Source organism: Corvus moneduloides, chromosome 5 (assembly GCF_009650955.1).
Source record: "Corvus moneduloides isolate bCorMon1 chromosome 5, bCorMon1.pri, whole genome shotgun sequence".
In the NCBI taxonomy this organism is placed as follows: domain Eukaryota; kingdom Metazoa; phylum Chordata; class Aves; order Passeriformes; family Corvidae; genus Corvus; species Corvus moneduloides.
In genome coordinates this window covers 64,258,587-64,270,535 of record NC_045480.1, presented here as the reverse complement: position 1 = coordinate 64,270,535, position 11,949 = coordinate 64,258,587, and the positions used below count along the sequence as shown (strand labels likewise).

At 39.8% G+C, this 11,949-nt stretch overlaps 1 long non-coding RNA gene across 2 annotated transcripts in view; it reads right to left on the bottom strand.

Moving 5' to 3' along the window:
• Positions 1–471: 471 nt before the first annotated feature.
• The window catches only part of LOC116444723, a 29,121-nt gene continuing 17,643 nt past the window's right edge, over positions 472–11,949 (bottom strand). Inside the window, exons 3-4 of one of the 2 annotated variants that reach the window (XR_004240464.1) lie at positions 3,409–3,559; positions 472–674 (exon numbers count right to left, since the gene is read on the bottom strand). This is a non-coding gene — a long non-coding RNA (uncharacterized LOC116444723). The remainder of the gene's footprint in view (positions 675–3,408; positions 3,560–11,949) is intronic. The other variant, XR_004240465.1, reaches the window with a different exon arrangement.

Below are 11,949 nucleotides of genomic sequence, written 5' to 3'. Positions count from 1 at the left end.
TTAAATGCTTGTTAAGTGACATCAACACAGTGCAGAGTGTACTTTCAGAACTCTTCTGGGAATATTGACATCCCACCAGCTGCAAACAACGTCATGATTTTAACCTTGAACTGAATACTTGAAGTCGTAAGCCTGTACATGTTAAGGAGTGAGAAAAGAGCTTCACAAATAATTTTAATTCACTAATATTAATTCCCTAGTTTATTGATAGCTGTATTCTTTTGTCAGGTAAAATTTAGAACATCTCTCTCTATGGACAGTATCCTATCACAGAAACAGATACTGGTGTGCTGGAGTTACTAGAGTAAACTAAGCATCTGAGGTTATAAATTTTGTGTTTGTCATTCAAGAGCTTGCCTTCCCTCCCTTCCTTCCTTCCTTCCTTCCTTCCTTCCTTCCTTCTGAATTCCTTCCGAATTCCTTCCGAATTCCTTCCAAATTCCTTCCTTCCGAATTCCTTCCTTCCGAATTCCTTCTTTCCTTCCTTCCTCTTTTCTGCTTCAGTTAATTCTTTCACATTTTGTCATTAAAATGAAAATACAGGTTTACAGTTAATTAGACACAATCAATCAATGGTGTCACAACAGAAATAGATTTACCTTGGATCCAGGTAGTACTTTAACAAGCATAGCATTTGAATTTTTCACTCAAATTTTCATCATAAATCCAGTATACTGCAAAGATGAAAGATGGGCACAAAATTAATATTTTATGCAGGATTAAAGGAAATTACAGAGTTTCATCTCTATATGAATACCACAAAGATACATCAAAAGCTACCATATTCTGCTAAGGTATAAATCTAATTCCTAGCAGAAGAAAAACTCTCCCTCAAGAAAGTAACTCAATTACCCTGTCTCCTTCAGTGATTCCCCACAAAATACATCAACTAGAAAACTTCAAATTAGGCAGAGCAACAGTCAAAAATAATGAGAAAAAAGCAGGTTGCAAAAAAACAACATTCCATTTCTTTTAAGCAAAGGAATAGAGGAATATTTCTCCCTTATTTATACCATTGAGTACATTATGTTTATGTGTTATTGTTACAAAGCAATGTTGTTTTTAACTCAGGAACACATCTATATTATAAAAATCTTGCAAAAGGTCCATTTCGACTATTCAACCAGCTTTTAAGGTCTGGCCGCTTCAGTGCCAACCCCTGGAATTTTGACGGTCCGAAATAATAGAGACTGGATCACATCATTCATCTTCGTTGATAGGAGAGATGTTTATCCATTTGGAAAAAAAAATCCCTTTCTTCTGAATAGTGTATACACATCTCCAAAATGCAACACAGAACCAGATTTCAATTAGGCCTCCCAGAATACGACCTCTGAGCGAGTTCTGCATCATCTCCTTGGCTAAAGGAAAGGAGCTTTATGTTAGGTTTTGTTTTTTTGCCTAATCTCTACCTTAGCCAAAGCTTCATCTTCCAAGGCTTGAAAAAGTTCCACGTTTTCAACTGTGTTATATAAGATTCACAAGCACACACATGCTTTATCTTTTGCCAGCAACCTTCACTTCTGTAGATCTGTGATCATAATACACAAGCCCTGTTAATTATGACGTCAAATATCTGTGTAATAGCTAATGAAATACAATTACCAAATTCAGATCCTTAATAAGATATTGGAAAGTTTTTAAGCAGTACATACATCTGAAAAGGCAGCTACACTCTATTCTCTCTTCCATGCAACTTGCTTAGTCTCCTTGGGCAAAAACCCCTCACTTTGGATTACCAGATGACTCTTCTCCCTTTTGATGGCAGCAACAGATTACACAATAGCTTGATATTTCTTTATTTCATCTTTGACTAAACAAGATTCTAAAAATTAATTTCGACTTAACATGAAAGTAACATCTTTCAGAATTTCTCACCTGAAAGGATTGGGAGTTAAACACTTTATTTGCAGAATTTTAACTGAAAATGAGCAGAGGGATTTAAAAATCTTCAAATCACAGAAGAGAGAAATGTGAAATAACACACTCCCAGAGAAGAGGACAGGACAGTTAACGTGCAGAAGGAGACCTAAGTTCATATTTGTCTGCTTACTTGCTTCACAGCAGAAATTGAGGTCTGCCACTTTACTGCTGTGTGCTAATGGGCTGTATTAGGTATTCTGCATGAGCCCTGTACTGCAAAAAGTGTTTTAAGTAAATGTAAAGGAGATCTCAGGTTTTCACCACTTGCACAGGTGTCCTAAAAAATGGCTACAAAGTAATTTTCTCCATCTTAATGAATATTCATTGAAGTGAAACTGTTTCTGCAGGAAAGACAGAAAAACACAATAATATTCTGTATACACAAATAAATGAGATAGCATTGTGGAAGGGTGAAAATCTTGGTTCTATTTTGTTTTCCAATAAAGCAGAATGAAGAATTGAAATTACCTCTACCAAGATCCGTGTATTGGAACTGCTAAGTAAAATAATTTAAAAATCAACAGGGCAGATACTTCGAAGCACATAGCAACCACAGAGTTTTGTCTACTTTGGAAACAATATTTCCTGGGTCTTACAAGATTTAAGTGTCTAGCTGAGAGTATCTCTGGAAGTCCTTGAACAACTTACACGATTTCTGTGTCTGCAACAAGACCTTCTGACAAGAGGGCTTCACCAAGGAACATTCCTTATTCTTTTATTCCTCCTTCCACTGTCCTTGTCTTTTGAGTTGTACAAAATTCTTGCTTTTTTTTTTTTTTTTCCCGCAGGGAACACTGGTCATTTTCTGGTGGAAAAAGTCTCTGTTGCCATATCAACTGAAGTCAAAACCAATGCCCCCACTCAATCATCCTACTATTATTAGAAGGAACAATATTTACATGATCTAGCCTCACAGTAGAACTCAAGGAAATGTTATGGAAACTTCCAGTCCAACCATCCAGGAGCCACTCTGGCAGTCACACTCCATCACTTGAGCCAGGACCGAGGCCCCTTCCCAGCTATGCCCTCATACTCATACAGTTGGACCAGGTTTCCTCACCGACTCAGCCTCAGGTTTTCCATGGCAGAGTCTCAGACATCCAGTTCCTTCAAACAATTTAATCTCAAACAAATAATTTCTACTTTGGAAATTATTTCCAGTGTATGCTAAAATATTTCTGGAAACATATTGCATGTGACTTTGTTTATCCTAGTATGCACAGTTATTTGAAATATGCTTCTCTACAATGCCATAGGAAAGTGATTTTGATATTAACTAATATGGACCTTTTACAATAGAGTTTTAATTACAGCCTCAAACTTAACATCACTTAGAAAGGGCATAGATTTGTGAAGGGAAAAAAAGACTGAAAAGGAATTAGTAATAATTTTTCAGCCCAAAAAAATTATTACATAATTTAAACTTGTTTATTTAGTTAAATATAGAACTGAGTAAGAATTCACTGTCATAAGATCATAACTTACTTGGCATCATGGTTGAGAAGACTAAAACAACATTCACCTCCTGAGACACAAGGTTTGCACAGATGAACAAGTGGGGATTTTTACTCAAAAGGAAGGTCACAGAAAGTGCAAGTACTTCTTCGTAGATCTCCACCAATACTTTTGTCCCTTACTAGAAACAAAACATAAACAAGTCTTGAAAATAATTTTCTGTCTGTGTAAAAAATGAGATTGACACACAGTAGCCTTTTTACCATAAGAAAGTAACCTCTGGCTAACAGCATCTTCCTAACATTTCTACAAATCTCAAACTTACCTTTCAGGAAAACTCTAGAGGAAAAAACATAGTTCAGTCTCCACATACTTTGTTAGTTGCCCCTTTTCTTGAGGAGACAAGTAATTGCCAACCTATGCCAGCTGTAATGCTAGTTCCTGCAGTCTGGAAGCCAACACTGGACCAGGAACATTTTAATTAATCATCCAACAATCCTTTAACATTAAGAGGTTCCTACACAAAGTCACATCTTTGCTCATTTGACATAGCAAAGTCTGATAAACTTAGTTAAGTCCATAATATTTAGGAAGCATAATACAATTAGGAAACAATATCACCTTACAAATTAAATTAAACATTGATAATTGGGAGTCACCACTGTCTATAGTACCCTGATTTAATCAATTTTATTTTCTCTTATAAGCAAACACATTGGGGAAGGTATGCACTGCAACTTGAAAATGAGGAAAATCCGAATTATAATAACCTGCCTTTAGAGCACAGTTACGGGCAAAGTGTGTCAAAACTCTTCCCCTCCAAATACAGAGGGAGTTCATCCAGATATTAACTCAACAGGTAACCTGGAGAACCATTGCTAAAGATGTATGAATATTTTTCATGCACATTTGTGGAGAAAGATCTACTTTATTCAGATCGGGGAAATAAAAATTATTTGCTTGAATTAAACCTTGCCATTTGCAGTTTACTGCCTTTGAAGACTCTCCATTATAAATAAATGTAGATGATGTATGGATGTTCTGAAATTGACTGCTGATATAAGTGGGCACAACTCCACTTTTATTTAATGAAATCATGCCAATTTATTCCAACACTGATTCTGGCCTCTTGCATCTCAGTTGGAAGCAGTCCTAACACTTGAAACTTTCTATTCCAATAGCAAGTCTCCAATTTTTCTTCCTTCAGAGATAAAAAAACTGCTATAGCTTCATTGTATACAGTCATTGCTATTCTCTGGATCAAGTGGGGAATTGCCTATTAAGTAAACTACATCTATTTTTCCATTTGTGAATTGACTGAAAATAACTGAAGATCTCCACTGATGTAATGACTAAGGCATAGACTCAGACCAGCAGGGAATCTGAGACGTTTATTCAAAGAAACCAGCTGGTTTTATACACTTCTTCAAGGCCCAGTATTTCCTAATATGGTATTTTTCACTAACCAACCTATCACACATTGCCACGTCAGCAACACACTTTCTTAATGTCATTATATGGGGGTGATCACCCATCTGGCAGCTTCTGGCAGGCTCCTCTCCGCAGGGCTCTGCTGTGTGGCAACTCCTCCCCACAAGGTCAGGCGGAGACAAGCTTCTTTGTGCTGCCATGGCGTTCTGCAGGCACATCCCACAGCCCACAGCTCAACTCCATCCTATCTCTTCCCACACTCCACAGATAAATTATTGATCCAAAATGTAGCTACCCACATAAGTTTTAAAGCAAAAAAAGAAGGGCCAAGTAGTGTTCTCAGGGATGAAATTATTTAGTGAAAAATTTAGTGGATTTGCTTAGAAGTATGCCTTGAAGAAAATTGTACAAACTTTCTTCTATAAGGAATATAAAAATATCTTTACAGGTTCAGCAGAACACCCAAAGTTCTGAACTTTACATTTAAAGTGGTTAACTCACCAGACAGTAGATGCTGGGACACTCCATTAATAAATAATGGCAGTAGATGAAACAAGACTGGCCAACATTTGGAAACAAAACTAAAATCTAATACATCTTTTTTTGGGGGGGAGAGGATGTAAATAATGTCAGCTATAGAGCGTTTGGTGCAGGTTTGTGGATTCAGAAATATTGTTACAATATTGAATCTTGAGCACAACACTGTAGTGGCAAAATAAATCTCACATTCTATTAAAAGGCTCCATTAAAAGTCTGTTGTGTTAGAGTCTGACATACTCTAAAACTGTGAATAAACCTTATACGAAAACATCACAATTTGCAGGAATTTAATATGAAACATAAACTCTTTCCAGGAACTTGTCAAGATCCTGGGAGTAGACTGACATTTACTCAAAATGTTTGAAACTTCAATCAAATTTTGCAGAAGCAATTGAGTTCCAAATTTATAAAAAGAAGAAAATTTAAAAAAAAAAATCAGAAAGCTTTGCAACTGAAGGCTTCCCAGATGTCTGGAGATGTTTCAATGTTTCATACAGTACTTGTTAGCTTGTGAATTGTTTACATTATGACTCTAGAGAATTTAGATTCTGACAACCTGATTTAAACTGGCAACAGACTCTGATAGACTAATTAAGTCTGGCACAAATGTTATCTGCATAACATAAGTAAAACATATTTTGTCTAACAGACTGGAAATAATTAAATACAACACAATCCTGTGAAGACATCACATCATCCACATCCCTTTCCTGCCCTCCCCTTCCCCTCTCCTTTAAGTTTTCCATTCCTTCCCCCCAGTTCATTTCTAATGAAACTTCTGCATCTCATGTTGTAACCTGCTGCCTCAGGATACAGGGCAAGGGTTCCATCTGATTTACACTTCACTACCTTCACATATTATTCTACAGCAAAGTAATTGTATGTCATCCTTTGTAACAGATTCAAACAGTATCAGAGCCTTGAGTGACAATGGTGGAAGGTGGTCACAAACATCACAAGTGAGAAAATAACAACCAAACAATGTACTGGTGAACCAATTTCTACAAGTGATATAGAATTAAGTAAGTACAGCAAAGCTTCCATCACAAGGTAAAATACCTGATATTGAACAGTTATGCACGTAAGTTCCCAAGGAAAGAAATAAACCAGTGAGGATAGTAGAATTTATAAAGTAATAATCTAGGTCGACTGGACAAAAAAAAAAAAAAACATAGTAGAGCAAATTGAGAATTCTTTGTTCATTTTGCATTTTTTATACATCAGTTTCACTAAAATAACCAGGGACCATTTTCTGAACAATGAGATTTGAACATGGGACTTCTCAGCATGACAGTTAAATACATTGCCCAGAGAAGTTGTGGATCCTTCCTCCCCAGAATTGTTGAGAGTCAGGTTGGATGGGGCTTTGAGAAACCTGATCTATTGAAAGATATCCCAGCCTATGGCAGGGTGGGTGGACTAGATGATCTTTAAAGATCCCTTCCTACCCAAAGCATTCTGTGATTCTCTGATCATGGTATCATCATCCCATCTCTGCAGCATATCTGAACAAACAATCTTTTATGTCAGACAGCTTCTCTTCCAATGACATTTCAGGTTGGAGAAGCCATTTGAACATTTTTCACACAAGAAAGATGTGAAGACTAAAAAATCAGGGTAGGACTGACCTCATGTTAGAGAACCAACACGTAATAAATTAACAACTAAAAAGGAATCAGATGAGATCTATCTAGATGGTGAAATGTGCTATTAGAAAGGGAAGCAGAAATAATCACTTGAAAACTATAACCCTTTCAATACAGTTCTCAGTTATGGAGTCTTATATTCCTATCCTTTATGATGAATTGGTAAGAAAAAAAATCCTACAAACTCAATTTTCAAAGACTTCAGTATAATCAAATTAGAATAATCATTTTTTGCCCTCACACAGAGATGAATATATAGCATCATTAAGGCACTTGCATTTGGAATGATCAGTGACAGAACACTTTAAGCAACCTTCTAAAAGAAAAAGAGCTTAGCCTTTGAATTTTTTCTTAATGAAGACTACAAGGAGATCGTTCTCTTACTCCATAATTTCTGGCATACATACATTCTTACATTTCAGTTTCATAGGTAACACAGAAAGCAGTTTTTTGATAAATGTTGTGAAATCTTGGTGAATAGGTAAAACTTACTTTACCTTTGGCAGGTGAAATAAAGGCCTAGTTTTCTAAGGGAGCAACCTGTTAGGCTGGTAGGTTTTTTTGAGGGAAAAATCATAGAATGGTTCTGGTTGCAAGGGACATTAGAGATTGTATCATTCCAACCCGAGTGCAATGGTGAGGTGTCAGTGTCCCTTCCCCCCTGCCATGTAGTCCTGGGAGAGGGGCCCCGGGGGGGAGACACGGGGTTTCCCTGGCCCCTGATCAGCCTCGTTCCCCATTGGTTGTTTTGTGTTCCCCTGCGCGGGCAAGGACCCTCAGGTCCCGTGATTGCAGCAGTTCCTCAGCAGAGTCCCAGCCATGCGGCTGGAGAAATAAACATCTCTGAAACATCTATCAAGAATCAGTCCGTATATATTTCTTTTCCACTGCCCTCCTTGTTTGATACGCATGTTGCAGTCTCCGCACAGTAACAGTGAGGGACACCTTTCACCGGACCAGCTTGCTAAGAGGTCCATCCAGCCTAGACTTGAACACCTCCAGGGATGGGGCATCCACAACTTTCCTGGGAAACCCGTTCCAGTGCCTCACCACCCTCACAGTAAAGAATTTTTTCTTAATATCCAATCTAAACCTACCCTCTTCCAGGTTGAAGCCATTCACCCTTCTTCCATCACTACACGCCCTTGTAAAAAGTCCCTCTCGATCTTTCTTGCAGGCTCCCTTCAGGTACTGGAGGGCTGATGTTAAATCACGCCAAAGCCAAATTGCCTAAGCCTTCTCTTCTAGACTGAACAAAACAAATTCTCTCAGCCTTTCCTTGTAGGAGAGGTGCTCCATTCCTCTAATGATCTTGGTGGCCTCCAACATGCATGTGTCTTTTCTGTGCTGGGGACCCCAGAGCTGGATGCAGCATTGCAGGTGGGAGTAGAGGACCAGTTCTGTCTTGAACATTCTGAGTATTGCTACAGGAAAGGAGACTAGTGGAGACGGTCCTGCGGAGGTGGACCAGCACTGCTCTGAGCCAATTTCCTGCTCGGCCTGGTTTTTTGAGACTCTTGCTCAATCCCCTCTCCTGTTCACTTCCTGGAGAAAGGCTGGCTGTGAGTAAAAAAGTGTGAAAAGTCTAATTTACATAAGAGGTGTGCACCAAGTTAATTATTAAAGGAAACAGATTGGGCCCCTCCCTCTCTTTCTTTCTCTGGCTCTCTTTCTTCTCACTCTTTCTCCTTTCTTTCCTTCTCTTTGTCTCACAACCCCAGCTCCAGACCGTCCATGCGGCAGACTCTAAGGACTGGTGATATTAACAAATTCGAGAGCTTCATACCTATTCTGTAATGGCACTTGGGAAGGTGAGAGATGGCAGGAGGGTATACTCTTACATCTCTGAGAAGGAACCTACTTCCGTTCATCCTCATCTTTTAGGGCTCCTCCTTAGTAATGAGGAACTGTTGAGGGCTCCTCCGACCCTTTCTGAGCTCCTGTCCTCTGCATTTCTCTCAGGGATTTCACCAGTCTATTTCTCTCTCACGCTTCCTGATAATCCTCAGCTTCTCTACTTCCTTTCTTCAAAATCTTGCCATTGAGATTAAGAACCTTACAGAGAAGCACAATTAGGAAGCCATGAAGACTTGTAAACTAATAATATAGGGGTACCCTAGATAGCTAATTCTTTAAAGAGCTGCATTTTTGATTATCTTAAGCATCCTCTGTACATACACCCAGAAATCTAAATGAAGAAATTGTACCCACTACACAGAATCTATGGCATGTACTCTTTTCACTAAAACCTAAGCAGACATTTCTATGAAAGGAAAAAGACACTAAAATATTCTGACTCAAATTTTAATATATAAAACTGGGTGCACAGTTTTCTTCCCCTATTATAATATAGAGAACTAAATGTTTCAGTTATTGCATATATAGCACAAATCTTTCATGTTAATTTCTGCTTCATTCTATAACCTGCAGTTTTCTGATTTTTATTGTCTGTCTTTTTTTTGCATAATAAACTGATGTTTAAGCAGCTGAAGTAAGATTTGGCAAAATTAAACTTTAACATTACAAAGCCAGACACTTCCAGTATCATAGGCAATACAGACTAACGTATTTTCTCTTATTTACAGTCTTAAGGATGCAAGGGGTGGTATTAATACAGTCTCCTTTTATATATTTCAGAAGGAAAATTCTAATATAATACACGATAAAAACATATAGGAAGAGGGGAACTAGAAATGTTCTTTCCTTTTCAGGGACTGTGAGAATCTTTCAGGAGAATTGCATTCTATTTCTAAGAGCATATACAGACTTGGTCCATTTGCTGTGCTAATTTACTACAGCTCTGTAAACCCAATGTCTTTCAATTTAATTTCTGGTGAAATCAAAACAGCTTCTAGCCTGTGCTATGTTCTAAATTCCTTCTCCTGTCTTTTCTGTTCTCATTTCTTTCACTCTGCAAAAAATATTTCTGCTTCTTTTTTCTATCCTATTCTACTAATCTTTGTCCTTTCTACTGATTAATCTGTTTTCCGAGATGTATCTAACAAAAATATTCTCTTATACACATAGGTGCTCATTCATAAACTGATGAGGATATAAAAGCATCTTAAGTTAGTTAAGTAATGAACAGATAGGTGGCTTAACCGATCACCAAGTGCAAAATGGGAAATGAAGTATGAAGGACATTTGACTCCATAGGTCTTATTTGGAAGAGGGACAATTTTCTGCACATGCCAATTCCAGGACCTTTGCTAGAAATAAGATTGAAAAATTGGTATTTCACTCACTTTACTAATGCAGCTCATAGCATCAGGAGACAGAGCCTTACGCCATAGCTATGACAGTGAAAAGGACAAGGAAATATTTTTCCAGGATCATCAATGATATTCTGACATTGTCTTGAGGATTGTTTATCATCCCATCCCATTTTGGGGGTTTTTGATGTGTTTGGTTTAGTTAGTGCCTGGGGTGGCTGCTGTCCCCTCCCCACCCCCCATCCTTCCTGGCTCTGGGACTATCGAGATGTTTGGGAGCCAAGCAGGGTTTCTGGAGGGAGTTGGGGGGGGGGGGGGGGGGGCAAGGGGCAGCCCCATCTTTTTTGAAGCGGGCTGTTCGACTGGACACACGCAGTCGGTGTCTATGATCAGGGATCCTGCTGTTTCTGTGGCGTTTGCCCTGCTTCAGCACTGTGACTGGGCCTGCATTTTTTTTTCTCTGCTGCTCTGCTGTCGGAAAGCCCAAAGCCAGTGTGTGCTGCATCAGTGCCCGGGACCGCCCTCGTTTCCTGCCAGGGGTGCTGCCCCCTCCTCTGCAGGGCCCAGACCCAGGGACCGGGCAGCGAGAGTGAGAAATCCCAGGGGACCTTTCCCTGCTGTGTTTGGGAGCTGGGCTACTGCTGCCCAGCCCCCGCCGTTCCTCAACTGCTGCTCTCCGGTTTTTTGCTACACTGTAGCTGTTTCACCCCTGCCTGCCGCGAGGTCCCACAGTCCAGCTACAGCTGCCGAGTTTCTGCTGCCTCTTGCTTGCTGCCAGAGGGAGCCTGCCCTGCTGTTCTGGGTTGCTGCTTCTGAGGTTTCCTGCTACAGCCCCTTTCTCTATCCAGAGGGGGCACCAGGATCGGCTGCCCCTGTGAGTTGTAAAGGAAAGCCCCTTGTCCATCCTTCTCTGCCCGCTGTTCCGCCATTACCACGTGAAGAGAGGCAGCTGAGCTCTCCCCACAGCGCCCCCTACAGGCGCAGGGGAATCATTGCAGCCACCCTGCCTGGCCGGGAGCCACCAGCGCCCCTGCCGGCTGTGAGCGGAACTGCACCCAAGGGGAAAGGGCCCGCGGCCGAGAGAGGCTGCCACTGGCTTCTGAGGGGGGGGGGGGGTGGGTGTAAAGTTCCACAATTTCAATATCTAGCATTTTTTCAATTTTTTTTGGTTAATAAACACGATCTTTTCACTTTCACTCCCTGGTATCCATTTCTTTCATTGGCAGAAATAAAGAGAGTTACTGAAGCCCTTTCTCCGTAGAGGAAATGCTCATTTCAGGGCGTTTTCTTTTGAAATTTGTCTTGAAACTGAGACAGACATTAATGGAAACTGCTATTGCATTTTCAGGAAAATTCTTTGCAAAGGGAAAAACTGAATGTTATGGCTGGATAATATTTGTGTGTTACACCTTAGGAAGAAGGGCTGGACAGACCAAGCCTGGAAGACAATGCTACAGCAAAGAACAGATGCATGAACTTCTCTTGTATTCATACTGCTCTTAATTGTTTTTCAGGTTTGTAGCTAACATGACAAGAAGTTCCTCATCCTTAAGGAATAGGGTTACTTTCTTGTGAAGAAATTACATATTAGCTCTATGGAAGAAAATGGGAGATCTCTCCACAGACAGGGTCTGCTCTGATCTGGACAATGCACCATGGGAGAACCCATCCAGGCTCCATCCAAAGATGCGTGAACACAAAGTGCCCACCATCTGAAGGGACATAAGGTTCACCACTAACTG